Here is a 17,471-nt window from a genome sequence, read left to right on the forward strand (position 1 = left end):
AAATTAAATAAACACTTATTTTGGGATGGCTCAGGGGGTTTCAAAAAGAAATAGAATTGACCAAATTTTTGTTTAGCTACAAAATAAAATGTAAAATACATTAAATTAAAAAAAAAAAAAAAGTACATATAGTTTTATGGAAAAATATATTATTTATTCCCAAGTGTTTTTCTTTGTCCTTGCATTACAGAAACATTGGACTTTTTTTTTTACTTGAGTGATCCTCCTCATCACTATCGCCTTTAGCTTGCTTACTGGGGTTTGTAAGGGCGGCACCATTAATCGAAATTAAACCGCACGCGATTTGGCAAAGATTTGGCATTTGGCGCGATTTTTATGCACAGCTTGTCAGTGAATCTCAGCTCTGTGATCAATAGTAAATTCTGTCTCATTTGAAAGCCAGAGGGCGCTCTCGCGCAGAAACTCCAAATATGCCCTCAGAAGTAAGATAATGCACATCATTCCAGGAAATCCCTATGGGCATCATACTATCACTGTAGCTGAATAAACTAAGATTGAAATGCTTTGATTGATTAAACATGACTAATAAACACACGACAATAACAATGGTTTGTCTGAGTTCTTCAAGCCTTCTTGGGTATATTGATGATAATAAACTATATTTATGCTTCAATGCTAATCGACATAGCTTTTATCACTGTATAGAATACTATGGAAGAATATGTTGTGTGCCTTATTCTGTGTAAGAAGCCACATCATCTCACAGAAGGATGTTTTCAAACACTCAACTGACGTTATGAAGTAGGTTTGGAGTAAAAACACATTAAATGTTGTCTTTTGTTGGACAGCATTCATAAATGCTTATCATGGTTGGAAATATGTTTTACGCATGTTGCTTTTTCAAATGCACTTTATAAGCAACTCAAACTCGCAGTGCTTTCAGATGGAGCAGCATTTACTTACTGATCACAGAGCCATGCTTTACTGACAAACTGCGCATAAAAAAATAATCGCCTTATAACTAATAACCTTTGCGATTTCATAATCGCACTAAGCGCGATTTCGTGTTAATTGCGCTTAATTGTGCAACCTTTGTCCACACCTTTATGTTTTGTTTCTCAACCCTAAGTATTAAACTCAGATGTGTAATTATTCATGCATCATATGTGATATGGACACACTTATGTTTGATTACTTAAATTGTGTTTAGGCAGTTAATTGTTTAGGAGAGACATGCTCACAAAACATCATGTTTTGAGGGGAGTGGAGGGGAGTGGAGTGGAGTGGGGTGGGGTGGGGGGGGGGGTCTCCTTTGACACCACCCAGAAGAACACCCTAGCAACCCGATAGCAACATCCCTAGCAATGTGATGCCATGTTTTGTACAGACGAGCACCACTTTCTTTATATGTAAAATGTGATATATTTTTTTCAACGTGCTTTTTATGTGCTGCTTTTGTTTATTTTTAATATTATATATCCATATGTACTTGTTTAAGTGTTTCTGATGGGTACCCCAGCTCATATAAAGGTGTAGCCCTTACTGTAATGCCTTCAAAGGAAGTCAAAGTAGAAATTATTCATAGTGAGCTCTCTTGCATGTGCTCTGTGGGCATTCTTAGCTGTTGTCTTGGAAACAGACCTCCAGCCATTTATTGGTATGACATTCCACTGCTGTGCTTATTTTGGGGAGATTTTTATTTAGCACATCAATGAATGAGATTTAGGAGTAGAAGAGGAGGTGTATGAGAGAGTGTACCTTGGGGCCAAGGTGCCCTTATGCAGTGCACATTTTATGGGTGCGTCCCACTCTGGGCCATGGCGCAGCATGTCCCCTCTCACGCCAATTAAAGACGGTACATAGCTGGTTATAACAGGCCCACCTCCTCCACACAAGTCCTGTGCCTCCTGGACAGGGGGAAATAAACACATTAAATGGTGTGATTAATCCATCTTGCAGAGCCATGGAAACAGTAAGCTGCCGGGCTGTGATAATAAAGACAGGGGTCCCAGTGGAAACGGTGTGTGTGTGTGTGTGTGGTTGTGAACAGGAGGGGGAGGCAAGTGAGTTGTAGAGGGTTCAGTGAGAGGACTGGTTTACAAGACACACACCAGGAACTGTGCGCCTCCAGCACCACAACTTCAATGTGAGTCCTCAGCTGTAATGGGTTTAGTGCTCTCCTGGTACACACGGCTCACTCACTACCTTCACCAGAGAGGTTGCACGGAACCGAAGTTTGTTTTCTCGCTAGAGGAAGAAAGGAAGAGAGGAAATAGAACAAGTTCACCAGTTCAAAAACAGTAGCTTGTACATGGAGTCATTTGGCCTTCGTATAAATAGCCCTTCATAGCGCAGCAAAATGTATTTTTATCCAAGAAAAAGAAGCAAGTACACCTTCAGGGGTGAGAGCACTTAGTATTCACAATGTTCGCATACTTCATTTTATATTAGAGCTTGTAGTGGACTTGCTTATATATATATATATATACATATATATAATGTAAACATATATTACACTCCTGGGCAAAAAAAAAGGCTAATATTTAGTGGTCTTTTAATGGTCTTACCCATGTTAAATCACTGGTCAGGAAATTAGCAAGAATTCCACTAACCCTAACCCTAACCCATACTGTAGATAAAGTAACTTAGCACGGAAAAGCCTTGCACAACTTACAGACAGCTTTTTACAGGAAGAAGAGTCAGTCTTGTTCCACTCAATGTCAATTTCTTCAAACAAATCTGGACTCTGATCAGGCTAAAACACAAGCCTGATGGACTTGTTCTCAAGTCACTTCTTGCTTGTCTTTGCAATTTGGACAGAAGCGTTGTCTTGTTGAAAAATAACATCTGATCATTCCACAGATAACAACTTTTAATTTGTGCTAAGTAAGCCATTCTGAAATATTCTCCTGTACTCCAAAGCATTAAATGACTTTTCACAGTAAAGTAGCTCACCAATACCAGTAGCTAAAAGGCTCTCCACACAATGAAACGTCTTCCTGCATGCTTCACTGTGGTAGAGATGCATTTATTATTTTTATGTTTCTCATCAGATTTTCAAAGACACCGCTCTGGGCCATCACCATGCAACTCGTGTTTCATTGTGGTTCATCACTCCACACACAACTTCCCATTTTCAAAAATAAATAAATAATAATAATAAGCCTAAGTAAAAAAATACAACTCTCAAGCTTACAGAAGACAAGTAAACAGTCAGAGATAAAATTAGAACAAAGAAACTAATTACAAGCAATAGGACAACAAACTACAATAAAACAAAAACACACATAAACTAAAATAATAAATACTACATAAATTATATAATCAAATATATAAAAAACTGCTCAGTCACTGCATAATTTACACTTCAGAATATACATGTATTCTTACAAAAGTGATTCACTCAAGAGCAGTGAGAGAGTTTCTGCTGTTTGATTAACAAACAACACAGCAGCAGACAGCAGGTTTATTTGGTTGCTGTCACTATAAGACCAAATGCACAGATCCAATATACTGTTACACATGCGTTTTCTTTCTCAACTCTTTATGTTCATTTAAGACATAAATTACTGTGTTTACGAGGAAACGGGCGTTTTGACACGCAATTATGTGTATTTAACCGTTTAAGCCCAATTACGTGACAAAAAGAACTTAGTTCAGTACTTACATGCTCTATGAGCAGTTGCTTTATGTGCATGCGTCTCTCAGCACAATCACAATGTTTCAGTAAGAGAAGATGGAAATGATCCCCTCATGGTAGGGCTGGGTGATATGGACAAAACAAATCATATCTCTGTATTTTTGTGGCTGACATGTGATACTGACATTTGGCGCTTATTCAGTCAGTCTGTGAAGTTTAGTGGAGCCTCGCTTGCATAAGGCTCGCCACTCCTGTAATATATTTGCATGACTTTGTAACATTTACAGATGGAGGATTTACCTTTGATATGAAAGTTATGCACTGAGGAAAACACCACATCTCAAACGCATTAAACAGCACAAGTATCTGTCAGAGCACCTGACGGTGTAAGCCGTGTTAAAATATAGGCTAGGCTACACGTTAACTATATCTTATGAGTTATTTTGAGGCCTTTAATATAAAGCATGTCTTATTTTTAATATATATTTTTCTTATCAAAAATGCATCCTGTGAATGAATAAAAGCTAAAATGGCTTGCCATAGCATGTCACTGTGTTTTAAATGATAAAAGCAATACTTGATACTTGATGGTTATTATTTACTGAGGGATGTGCATCCATATTGACCAGTATGTCAAGCCAATCAACATTATAAATGCAATATAGCCTATAAATCAATAGTCAATGTCAATACAATGCTTTCCATCTTGCTTTATTGCAGAGTTGTAACTAAACTGACTTGGAGACTAGATAATCATAGATAATCGTTTTAAAAGTATGTGCGCCTATAATGAGGAGTGCCATAACGCCCATTTTGTACTGGTCCCCGCAGATGGGGTTCCCCACACATCAAACTTGGAGAGGAGAGAACACAAGTTTTTTTCTGTCTTTTCGTAACCAGAAGGATAGTTCCGCTTAATTTTCTCATCGATGTTGTAAATTTTGATTGACGCGCTTTGACACGAGGGGGAAGGCGGGGCCTTGAGTAATTTGCGGGGCCCTACGCAACTTGCGTAGTGTGCGTATAGGGCTGATCGGCTCTGTTTGGCGGAATCGGAACCAGAACCGGAAAATTTCTTACGATTCCCAACCCTAGTTTTAAGTGAATGTAACCAGTTGAGAAAGAAACTGCATATGTATCTGTATATTAGGTCAGTGCATTTGGTCTTAAATTGACAGCTGCCTAATAAACCTGCTGCTGCCGTCTGTATCATTAATGTTAATCAAACAACAAAAGGCAAAGAGAAAATCACTCACTGCTCTTGTCTGAATTTAATAAGAATTAATGTATATTTAATTTACACAGTAAAGAATATGCAGTGTGACACAATTTATCTATTAGGCACTTTTTTCTTATTTCTAGTGCTTGAAGTTTTTCAGGTATGTGTGTACTATTGTAGTTGTTCTATTGTAATTTTTTTGTCTGTAATTAGTGTCTTTGTTCTTTTTTTTTTTCTTTTTACTTAGGCTAGTATTAGTTTTTTTTTTTTTTTGACATTTAAATTTGTGACAAATTATGAAATTATACAACCATAACTAATTATATAACTTCTATGAATACAGGTGAAATGTCAGATGTTTGATACATTGCCTACAACTATGACTAGTTTTACCTTCAAGGAAAGAAAAGGGCAAATCGTTTATTCCTGTCAAGTTTTTTTTGCAGTGGATTTCATCCACCTGAGCACAGTACTATTTACAGTGGCCTTTAAGATAAGGGATCCTTTGCCTGTTTGAGGTAAACATCTCTGTCACTTAGGGGCTGTAAAAGAGACATGTGTAACCTTCAGGATGTGAGACACTCTTAAGAGCAAACCGTTCCCCCTCAGACAGCCACAGAGCATGTCGGTGTCTGTGGAAAGCCCTGACACACCCGGAGCAAAACCATGGCCATCCCTCGGATCTTTTCCTCATCCATATTGGACTTTTTATGTCATAACACCCTTCGACTAATCCATTTTTCATCATATAGGCTGTTGAGATCAAAATTGAAGCAGGAGCCATCAAGGAATGCCGGTTGTTTTTTCTTTCTTCCTAGGCCCTCCACAGGTTCCTCACATGTTGAGATGGAGTGGTCACGCAGGCCTTCCTATCAAACAGGCAGACTTCAGTCAGGAGATCAGAGACAGATTATACAGCGAGGGAGCCTTGAACAGGGCCACTGGTTATCACAGAGGAGGGATGAGCTCGGTTTCCATTTTCATGGCGTCCGCCTGACTGGCATATTTTGTGCATTGCCTGCGACACAGAAAGAGAGCATCACCATACGCTACATGTTTAAAGCCAGCAGGACGTAACCTAAACAATAGCAGGAGTTTTTTTCCCCTTAAATTATCTCCATTCCATCTCAGGTAAACCAGTAAGAAATGCTCCTTGTTGGGGTTGAAATTTGAGTTAGCTCCCTCCCTTGCTTTGTGTGGTGGGGAGTGGGATGGAAAGACCTGGTGTGCTCTGTCTCTCTCTTACTGTCTTTCGTCTTTGAGTGGAAACCGAGCCTGCTTCTCTTCAGACATCTCTTTGAACATGAGGGTGGAGACAGGATTCCTCTCGTGCTGTGCTGTGTGGGCTGACTGCCAAATCGATGTTGGTGTAAGCTGATGTGTGGTGGTAGGCGCATTAAGGAGAGTGACAGGATGATGGGCCTGTCTAAAAACATCAGTACCCTTTAAGCCCCGCGTATCCCCTATCCTGGTGGCACATGGCCAACGGGGGCTCAATTGGCTCCTGCCCCCAGACACGAGGCCCTGCACTCACTTCTCAACCTTTTGCCTGGATGCTGGGGGCAACTAGGCTCTAATTTCAGGGTGGTCAAAGCCACAGTGAGCATATACGTAAGCTCTGCTTTCTAGGGTAGGGTTGCACCAGCCGTTTGTATGGTCTTAAATTTGGAGGTAGTGTTGACGCTGAGGCCTTAACTACTAGTTAGTTTATAACTTCATTTGTAAATTCAGTTGCACCATTTGTTCTTAAGGCAAGACTTGGATAGTAGGTTGTAACCTGTCCATGAAGTGATACCTAGTCACAGAATATGATGTTTGCATTTGATTCAATAAGCAGTCTTAAATTTGTAAACACAAGTAATTGTGAAAAGCTGCGGATTTCACTTCATGTGGTTACAGCTGATGTTTCGAACTTGTTAACTTTACACAAGTTAAGTTAAATTAAATTTAACTTAAAATCAGAAACAATATCTGAATGTACAATATTTAAATACTAAAACTGAAAACTGAAAATATACAGGTCCTTCTAAAAAAATTAGCATATTGTGATAAAGTTCATTACTTTCCATAATGTAATGATAAAAATTAAACTTTCATATATTTTAGATTCTTTGCACACCAACTGAAATATTTCAGGTCTTTTATTGTTTTAATACTGATGATTTTGGCATACAGCTCATGAAAACCCAAAATTCCTGTCTAAAAAAATTAGCATATTTCATCCGACCAATAAAATAAGTGTTTTTTATATTTAAAAAAAAGTCAACCTTCAAATAATTATGTTCAGTTATGCACTCAATAGTCAATACTTGGTCGGGAATCCTTTTGCAGAAATGACTGCTTCAATGCGGCGTGGCATGGAGGCAATCAGCCTGTGGCACTGCTGAGGTGTTATGGAGGCCCAGGATGCTTCGATAGTGGCCTCAAGCTCATCCAGAGTGTTGGGTCTTGCGTCTCTCAACTTTCTCTTCACAATATCCCACAGATTCTCTATGGGGTTCAGGTCAGGAGAGTTGGCAGGCCAATTGAGCACCGTAATACCATGGTCAGTAAACCATTTACCAGTGGTTTTGGCACTGTGAGCAGGTGCCAGGTCGTGCTGAAAAATTAAATCTTCATCTCCATAAGGCTTTTCAGCAGATGGAAGCATGAAGTGCTCCAAAATCTCCTGATAGCTAGCTGCATTGACCCTGCCCTTGATAAAACACAGTGCACCAACACCAGCATCTGACATGGCACCCCAGACCATCACTGACTGTGGGTACTTGACACTGGACTTCAGGCATTTTGGCATTTCCTTCTCCCCAGTCTTCCTCCAGACTCTGGCACCTTGATTTCCGAATGACATGCAAAACTGAGCAACAGTCCAGTGCTGCTTCTCTGTAGCCCAGGTCAGGCACTTCTGCCGCTGTTTCTGGTTCAAAAGTGGCTTGACCTGGGGAATACGGCACCTGTAGCCCATTTCCTGCACACGCCTGTGCACGGTGGCTCTGGATGTTTCTACTCCAGACTCAGTCCACTGCTTCCGCAGGTCCCCCAAGGTCTGGAATCGGTCCTTCTCCACAATCTTCCTCAGGGTCCGGTCACCTCTTCTCGTTGTGCAGCGTTTTTTTGCCACACTTTTTCCTTCCCACAGACTTCCCACTGAGGTGCCTTGATACAGCACTCTGGGAACAGCCTATTTGTTCAGAAATTTCTTTCTGTCTTACCCTCTTGCTTGAGGGTGTCAATGATGGCCTTCTGGACAGCAGTCAGGTCGGCAGTCTTACCCATGATTGCGGTTTTGAGTAATGAAACAGGCTGGGAGTTTTTAAAAGCCTCAGGAATCTTTTGCAGGTGTTTAGAGTTAATTAGTTGATTCAGATGATTAGGTTAATAGCTCGTTTAGAGACTCTTTTCATGATATGCTAATTTTTTGGGACAGGAATTTTGGGTTTTCATGAGCTGTATGCCAAAATCATCAATATTAAAACAATAAAAGACCTGAAATATTTCAGTTGGTGTGCAATGAATCTAAAATATATGAAAGTTTAATTTTTATCATTACATTATGGAAAATAATGAACTTTATCACAATATGCTAATTTTTTTAGAAGGACCTGTAGTTTTAGTTTTTATTTTAATTTTGTTTACCCCTAACATTGTTGCATGCTGAATATCCTATAATACCTTTATTCACAACATTTTCTCTTAAAATAGAAGTGAATGAATGTAAATGTCCGCAACATGTCTAAAGGATTAAAGTTTGTCAGGTAAAACATGGGCTCACTGATATAATCCAATTTGCATTAGAGCCATGCGATTTAATCAATATTTGGTGTCTGTTTATTTTTTTTATTTTGGGTTACTCAAGATAAAACGATTTTTGTGCGCATTCTGTTTCTTTCCTTCACATTGGTGCACTTTCGCCCCTCTTTAAAAGCCCAAACTTAATGCCCAAATCAGTCAAATCACGAGTGTGGTCCCAATGTTGTTTTCGTCAACGATGACGATAACGAAATGATTTCGTTGACGCACTTTTTTTTTATGACGATAACGCGACGATGACTAGCTAAAAATAGCCCTAAGGTGACTAAAACATGACGAGACGTTTTCGAGTTTTCGTTGACAAGACGAGACGGAACGAAAATGACTATAAGTCTGACGTTCGCAATGCATGTCATTTCTGCCTATTTTGCGTGAAATCTGTCTGTTTTGAGCTAAAAAAGTATCAGCAATGCTGCCGCTTCCTATAATTGTTTTGGGTACCCATGCCGCGCGCACCAGATTCCACACAACAACACACCTGCGGCTGCGGCTAGTCACTCACCACACATCTTCGAAGGACCATGGCGGCGAAGCCAATAAACGGGCTTGGTGGTCGGAAACGACGAGATGATTTATGGACATACTTTCAGTTTCAGTATAATCCAGCGGTTCTCAAGGTGTGGGGCGTGCCCCACTGGCGTGACAGGTCTCCTCCAAACGGGAGGAAATTTTCCGTTTTATGCCTTTTTATCTTTATTCGTTCATGCCGAGTCCGCATCGTCAAATTCATCTTTGCAGCGAAACCCGAAACCACCAGTTTATTAATAAACAATTAAATGTCTCCTTGCTATTTTTTTACACATTCATAATCATTACTTTTGCCGGTTCTTTGTGACAAGCTTTATGCGTGCGGTCGTGCGGCTATAACGCTCAATATCCCGTATAGCCTGTTTAAGTAATTAAATTAATATAAAAGGGCGATTTGTCCACTATGGCTTAAATGAACAACTACTAATCGACTAGAATAAAAACTTTAGTCGGAGGCAGCTCTTATTCCACATATTCTCGAACCGCAGCAGGCCATTCTGTGTTGAGCGCGCGACCCTGAGCTGAATGAGCGAGCGGAGGAATATTCAGAAATGCGCTCTTCGCTCACATGCTCTGATCGGAACAAAGGAATATTAAAGTAATTAATCATTAGTTTATTTCTTACACACTGCCCATACACTACCCATCATTTAATCCCATATCAACACAGTATGTTATGTCTATTTTATCTAGGCTATTTAAAAAAAAATATATATATATATATATATATATATATATATATGTGTGTGTGTGTATATATATATATCACGTTTTTAAGTAGGCTAAAGGCAGAGAGCTGTGTGCATTCTTCTTCCCTTTGCCACATCATATCTCTGTGAGATGGGCTTTTCAGCTGTTTCAGTTTCACTGAAAACAAACTACACATCTCAGCTGAACATTGAGCATGACTTTTGAGAAATTGTGCAATTCAAAACAGGCTCATTGCAGCCACTAATGCAGGGATAAATAGACCTGTCTTGCCAAATAGATTTCTATTCTTTTCTTTTTTTTAACAGATTGCAAAGTGGCACTTTTATTTCTTTTCTATTTTTAAACTTCGATACCAATTTTGACACAGCCGCATTTTATTTTCTCTATTTTTTAAAGACTTTTTTTTTTTACTTAACTTGATTAAAACCTTTTTACGTTTTCGGCGACTAAAACTTGACTAAAACCTTTTTTTTTGTTTTCGTCGACTAAAACTTGACTAAAACTATTACGTTTTTAAGTGACTAAAATGTGACTAAAACTAAAAAGCATTTTCGTCCAAAAGACTAAGACTAAGACTAAAACTAAAAGGGCTGCCAAAAACAACACTGTGTGGTCCACTGCAGGACATGTTTGATATAAAAAAGAATTATTAAAAGCACATTAAGCTGCGAAAAGAGAAGGTGACTTTCCGTGTGTGCTCTCTGAAATGGATCAGAACATGGACAACACAAGTATAATTTGGGGTTTGAGTGTGCGCTTAAGCAGTCAAATACACACTAAAATGTGTCAAAATGGTGGGCGTGCATGGTATTACTATAAACAAAGTTGATTGTCTAAAGTGAACGCAAACAGTTGGTAAAGAAATCTGGTATTGAAATTGGTATCAAGAATTGTAAAATTTTGTTGGTAATTTTGAAATTACAGCAATCTTATTTCCAGCAAAATATATTTGATGTATTAAAAAAATAGTCATTAATAAAATGTTGGTCATATTGCCACCAGGACCTGACTCCTTCTGTGTTCACTACTTTTCTGATGCTAAAAGAGAAAGGGAGTGTTTGTGTGTTTTTCACAGATCTTCGCTCCCCTATTGTGTCATTGTACACAAGGGCAGATGGCTCTCAGTGCAAAGGGCTTCGTTTCCACCCTGTCATTGGGAGTTGATGGCACAGTGAGTCATAGAGAGATGCAATGCACTAACTTCCAATTGCAGTCTGTTTCAGCATGACCTGATGACAGGACTCTCCTCAATGCCAATTCATAATCAAACCCATTATATATATATATATATATATATATATATATATATATATATATATATATACACATCAAATATACACAGAAGTTCCTCTTATGTTTCTTAGAAATGTTTGTTTTAGGAGCAGATATGATAAAGAAGACTTCTTGTTTTTTGTGGTTTTCAGGTCTAAATTGTTTTCCCCCCTCCTGGTAATGAATTCTATAATAGGAAACACTGGAGAGCTGTAGAAATCAGGCAGCTCTGTGTTCTGAGAGGATTAAATGATTACAATCTCTCAGTGCTCCTGATCTTATAATCATGTCCAGGATGCCACTAGATACCTCTACTGAAGTGATTAGAGCTTTGTTACAGATGTGGCGGCTTAATGGAGCCGGTAAACCCCTTGGGCACAGAGTACAGGGGAAATTGTCATCTGCTGCTGGAAGCTGGCTGTTCAGCAGGGTCAAGGTCAGTGATGCTCAAGGGCTCTCAAGCCTAGCCGAATTGTGCGTTAGCAATATTAACAATGTTAGTGATGCCGCTGATGTCAGCTCGATCAAATTTCAGGACACTTCACTGCACACACACTTTCTTTGGCTCCTTGCTGAGCTACGAGGTATTACACATTTCAGTGTCCATTGTCAGTAAGCCAGGGATAGACCTAGCATAATTTTCCCTTAATTTGTTTTCCAGTACAAAAACTCCCTGGACAGTAAGATGAAGCAGAGAGAAAGTCAGAAAAGCTATTTTCTCTGTTGTTGTAGTATGTTTTGTGATTGATTTACAGTAATATGATCTAAAAATGTAGTGACTTATTTTTGAATTTCATGCTATTAAGTGTTTTTGGTAATATTGTTCAAATTACTCACATTAAGGCATTTTGTTTTAAGCAGTTAATAGAGTATTTAGGTCTTAATATCTAGACTGTCTATTCAGTTCAAAATTCATTCCTTCGTCTTTCCTTTCCATTTCAGCAGAAGTGTTTCTACCGTTAGAGAGAAGTGGTCTCATCAGTTACCTCGTAATCAAAGCCTTTGAAAACTGCATTTGCCTAAGGGCAGTATGTTTTACAACTTGAATGCATTACGCATTTCACCTGCGGACTGCATTGCCTGTGTCATAATTATTTTGAAGTAAACACCTGAACCACAGCACAACGGTGGGAAAACAATTATTACCTATACTCTTAAAAAAACAGGTTCCAAGTACAACCAAAAAGGGATTTAAAGCCTGATTACCCTTTAGAGGTTTACAATGATATATATTTTTCTTCAGTAGAAGTTTGGAAAAATGAGTGCTAGGGCTTCTAGGTTCTAGGGCTTTACCGTCAACCGATGATGTCCAGTCAGAGACATTTAACATCCATGGAACATTTCCATTGCACAAAGGGTTCTTTATAGTGGAAAAAAGGGTTCTTTAGATTATTAAAATGTTCTTTTCCCCATAAGAGAAAAATAGTTCTTCACTGAAAGGGGATGGGGCACGGTCATGGAAGGCCGCTTCTTCAGAGGTCTTTAGGGGGGCCAATATCTTTTGTGGCACAAAAATTGCCTGAAGATGTTGGCTGTCTTCAAAGCTCTGAGGAGCTTTCTGCCAGACCTCAGGGTCCACCACGTTCTGGTCAGAAAGGACCACACGTCGGTGGTCTCCTATTTAAATCACCAGGGGTGTCTGACGTCGCGCCCTCTTTGCAGACTAGCGCACCAGATCCTCCTGTGGTCCTTAGACCTCTTAGAGCAACATATGTCCCCAGGGACCAAAGTTTGGGAGCAGACATCCTGTCGAGGCAGGGGCTGAGGCCCGGGGAATGGAGACTCCACCCCGAGGTGGTGGAGCTGAAATGGGAGAGATTCGACTCGGCGGAAGTGGATCGATTTGCGTCTCGAGAGACGACTCATCGCACGCTGGGGTTCTCTCTCATGCTTTCAGCCCTGCTGGGGTTGGATGCAATGGCACTGGCATGGCCGAGGCAGCACCTGTACCCCTTTCCCCTGATTGCTCTGCTCCCTGGAGTTCTAGAGAGGTCAGACAGATTATTATGATGTTTTGACATGCCCTGACATTTGTGCTTTCTTCAGTTGCTTATAAACATATTAATGGCAAAAGTGTCATTGCACTCTATTTAGCACAAACAGGGCTACCATAATATGTGAGCAACATGTATGTACATGTTTGTATTTTTGAGAGAATAATGTTTATGCATGGTTATTGAATAAACAAAAAATTAAAGTTTCTGAAATAAGGCCACAAAACATATACTAAATATGTGTCCATAAGACTTTTGACTAATGGATGTTGTCGCCTAGAGTTTTTGCTTCGAAATGATCTGGAAATCATCTGGAAATCATCCTGCCTAATCATTTACACATTGATTTAAATTTTGTAAGACACTTTTTGTTTGGAAAGCCAATATGGGCGGGGGCGTGAATAATCATGAATAATGCTGTGGTTCACACATGAGAAGACAATGACCCGCATAATGAGCTGCATAATGAGCCTTTCAGTCCGGTGTCTCACTGAGAGCGAACCACAAGAAAGAATGCGCGGACAAAAAAACCCCCCAAAAAAACAAACATTGTATACAGTATGTATATATATATATATATATATATATATATATATATATATATATATATATATATATATATATATATATATTCTACAGAATTGGTTCATAGTTAGAGTTGGAAACATCTTGAAAAAAGTCTTTTTCCACAAATTTTGTATTCATGCAAATTGTATAATATCCAAGGTAAACATTTCTAGTAATTGGGCAGTTAATTCTCATACTGTATTTTCAGAAAGTTTTGAAATATGTATCCCCAAATTTGCCACTAATAAAACACAATAAAAATAATTTAATGAGAAGGCTTATATTTACCGATTTAGATTTTGTTTTGTTTATATTTACCTTGTAAATATATTTTTTGCTATTTTATTAAATAATCTAATGTGTAATCTTTCTTTGTAAAAAGTATACGTTTTATCAGACGTATTTCAAAGTTAAGGATTCATTTGTTTGAATATTGGAACAAACACTATAATGACATCTTAGTTGATAATTCAATATACCTACTTTGTTTTTGACAAAACATCCCATACTATATATTTAACATATGAGCAGAAATTGGCGAACAAAAGCTTATTTGATGTGGCAGTAGTCTTTTTTTACAGTAAAAACTTTATAATCTATCCAAAACTAATCAACGAAATCTTGTCTAAATATTCATATTTCGTCTGTAACATATCGTTTTGAGGATATATTAGCATATAAATGTTAATTTGCAGTTTAATACGTTGCTTATACAAAGACATTTTATTTCAACATATTTCAGTCGATTTATACTCATCTCAGTATAGCAATATAGTTTGGTAAAAGTTAAACTAGTAGATGTGTTTATTTAAAAACATGTTTACTAATGTAAGTGCGAGTGTGAATGAACGACACACTACAGCTGAAGTAAACAACAGCGCGCATCTGTGCCGTTAAATAATTCACACACAGACATGCGATTCATATTTAAACAGTCTTTTTGCGGTTTACAGACACTATTCCATATCGCGATTAGAACAAAGCACTTAAGAATAAAGAACTTACTATTCACAATTCTCAGCTGGATCCGTTGCTCCTCGAAGTGAAACTAAATCGGCACTTCTGAGGTAAATTTCCCAGGATTATTATTACGATTCCTCACAGTGTAGCAAGACGACGTAGATTAAGCAGATTAGACTTGATGTGTTTTATCGAGTTGATGTGGGCGTTCACAGGTTTGCATGTTTTTTATATAAATTACTTAATTTAAAAGAAGAGAATTCAAGCTTTATAAAGACATATCTCTTGTGCCTGTGTGACTGAGTATTCGCTGAGTTCCAGTTCATTTTCGGATGCGTTTCAGAATAGACTTCACTGACAGAGAGAAGGCAGAACTCGCATCATGTTTATTTTTCTTTATTTGGCGAAAAGCACAACACTTTGTTTTTATTGTGAGTATACACACAAAATAGACACTTAACAGGATCGAATGATGTACAACACTTATAAGTAAGATCAAAATCAACAGAGTATTTTGAGTGTCTTTTGCACTGAAAAGAGAGCTGGTCTCGCCGGCGTGACCGCCGACCCCAGGGGTTAACGTCTCATCCGAAAGGACGGTGCTCTTTGACAGTATAGTGTCCCCATCACTATACTGGTGTGTTAGTACCCACACAGACCACAGGGTGAGCACCCCCTGCTGACCTCACTAACACCTCTTCCAGCAGCAACCTAGTTTTCCCAGGAGGTCTCCCATCCAGGTACTAACCAGGCTCAACCCTGCTTAGCTTCAGTGGGCAACCAGTCTTGGGCTACAGGGTGATATGGCTGCTGGCACAATGATTCTTTAGACCTTCCATTCTCCACCGCATGTGTCGGCGGAGCAGGAGAGACTTCATTTACTCTGCCCGTTGTGGGCCTTAGAGTTTTATGTTCAGAGGTCCTCTCGATGAAGGAGGTCAGACCAGTTGTATTTCGTTGCCCAATGTGTTGTTATACAACGCAGTGCAAGTTCCCTTGAAAGGGAACATCTCGGGTTACGACCCTTGTACCCTGAGAAGGGAACAAGACGCTGCGTCCCTTTGCCACACCGCCGCATGCCTGAGGGAGACTTGCTTTGACCTATTAGAAGCTAACTCTGTTGTGTGCCTGCGTCCCTTTGTAGCTTCCGTATCGGCATCACATGCTACATCATGATGCAGCACCAATCATGATTGGACTAGTTTCACACGTGCTTCGGACGCATTCATAATGAGGGCGTTCCCCAAAGTGTCGTCATACGACGCAGCGTCTCATTCCCTTCTCAGTCATAACCCGAGAGGTTTTTGGACTGCTCCTATTGAAGAGAAGAGTTTGTGTTAAAGGGGTCATATAATGGTACATGCACTTTTACAAGTTGATTGTACTGAAATGTGTGTTGGCAGTGCCTGTACACAACCATCATATAATGATAAAAATCCATCCAGTGTTTTTGTTTTAATCTCCTTAAATGTTTTCCCCTGCCTCAAATTGAGCCGTTCGTTTTTGTGACGTCAATAAAACGGACGCCCCTCCCGCGATTGTTAATTGACAGCAGTGATTCAACACAGACCCCCGCCCTCGCTCGTCCTGTCAATCATAGTCCGCGCGGATCGGCGCGGTCATTGTTGATATGCTGGAGCACTGTCTATGAGCAGAATGGCGTCTAAGCGATTGTGGTGTTCTGTTCTTGGGTGTAATAACGAACACAGCAGTCATTTTAATGTTCCTAAATCCGAACCGCTGAAGACGCAGTGGCTGAGTTTGTTTTCGAAGGGAATATTCCCCACGAGCAACGTCAATGCTCTCATGTTTGCCGAATCATTTTTCAGTGGACTGCTTTATAAACGAGGATCAGTGTAAAGCTGGTTTTGCTGAGAAGCTGCACCTGAATAAAGGATCGGAACCTATTCGTCTTCCTGCTGAACCTTCAGAAGAACTAAAGTGAGTGTAACGTTTTATTAATCTTTATATTAATATTTATATTAATCTTTGCAAATCGCCCAGCTGCACGCTTCACGATGAATGCGTCGGTTTACACTCAGGGTACATTACAGCATGTTTTCTATGTACAACGTTCTCAATATAATTCATAATCCCACGTTTATAATGAACAACGCGTGGTTATTGTGTTATTGTGTTACAAACGGTGTATGCGCAGAACAGAGAGGCGGGGTGAGCAAAGCTCATTATCATTTAAAGTCATATGCACTGAAACGGCGTGCTGAAAACAGAGCTGTTTTTGACCAGGTAAAATAAGTGTTTTCTTACAATACTAATGAGAATTTTTAATTAAAGTATATTACAAACTTTTAATTTAGACCCTAAAGAATCATATTAGCTTGTACAAAAATGGCATTATATGACCCCTTTAAAAATGTGCCAGAAATAGCTGCTCCACAGTTCATTTCATATAGTTTAAAATTATATATATAATCTCTGAAGTTAATTTATATTACCCTCACAAAGAAAACAGTCAAGTAATAACAATAGAATAAAGCCCCAAAATTTAAGTAGCATTTAAATGCTTTCATAATCTTAGCTTGTCAGCAGAAATTTGATGATGTTCAGCGAAGCACCAGCCACACTCACACCGAGTACTAATCATATTCTGTCAAGTTTTCAGAGCCAATTTGTTAGCAAATATTACCACATCATACTGCAATAAACTCTGATAATTGTGGATGAGAGTGGTAGTGTAGCAGATCACGTAAGAGATATGTAGGAGGCAGCACATCACCAAATGATGCAGTTAATGGATTTGTGTGTTCTGTCTCTGACAAGGCAGTGGGTTTTTATGGGTATTTTTATTTGT

At 39.1% G+C, this 17,471-nt stretch overlaps 1 protein-coding gene and 1 pseudogene across 3 annotated transcripts in view; one reads left to right on the forward strand and one right to left on the reverse strand.

Annotated features, from left to right (window-relative positions):
• efcab11 (EF-hand calcium binding domain 11) overlaps positions 1 to 17,471 on the forward strand; it is an 83,014-nt gene that overhangs the window by 47,497 nt on the left and 18,046 nt on the right. The gene's annotated exons all lie outside the window — the stretch shown is intronic.
• Positions 15,358 to 15,474, reverse strand: LOC130101499 (5S ribosomal RNA; annotated as a pseudogene).

This window comes from Rhinichthys klamathensis, unplaced genomic scaffold (assembly GCF_029890125.1).
Source record: "Rhinichthys klamathensis goyatoka isolate OS25496 unplaced genomic scaffold, OSU_Roscu_1.1 h1tg000256l_1, whole genome shotgun sequence".
Taxonomy (NCBI): domain Eukaryota; kingdom Metazoa; phylum Chordata; class Actinopteri; order Cypriniformes; family Leuciscidae; genus Rhinichthys; species Rhinichthys klamathensis.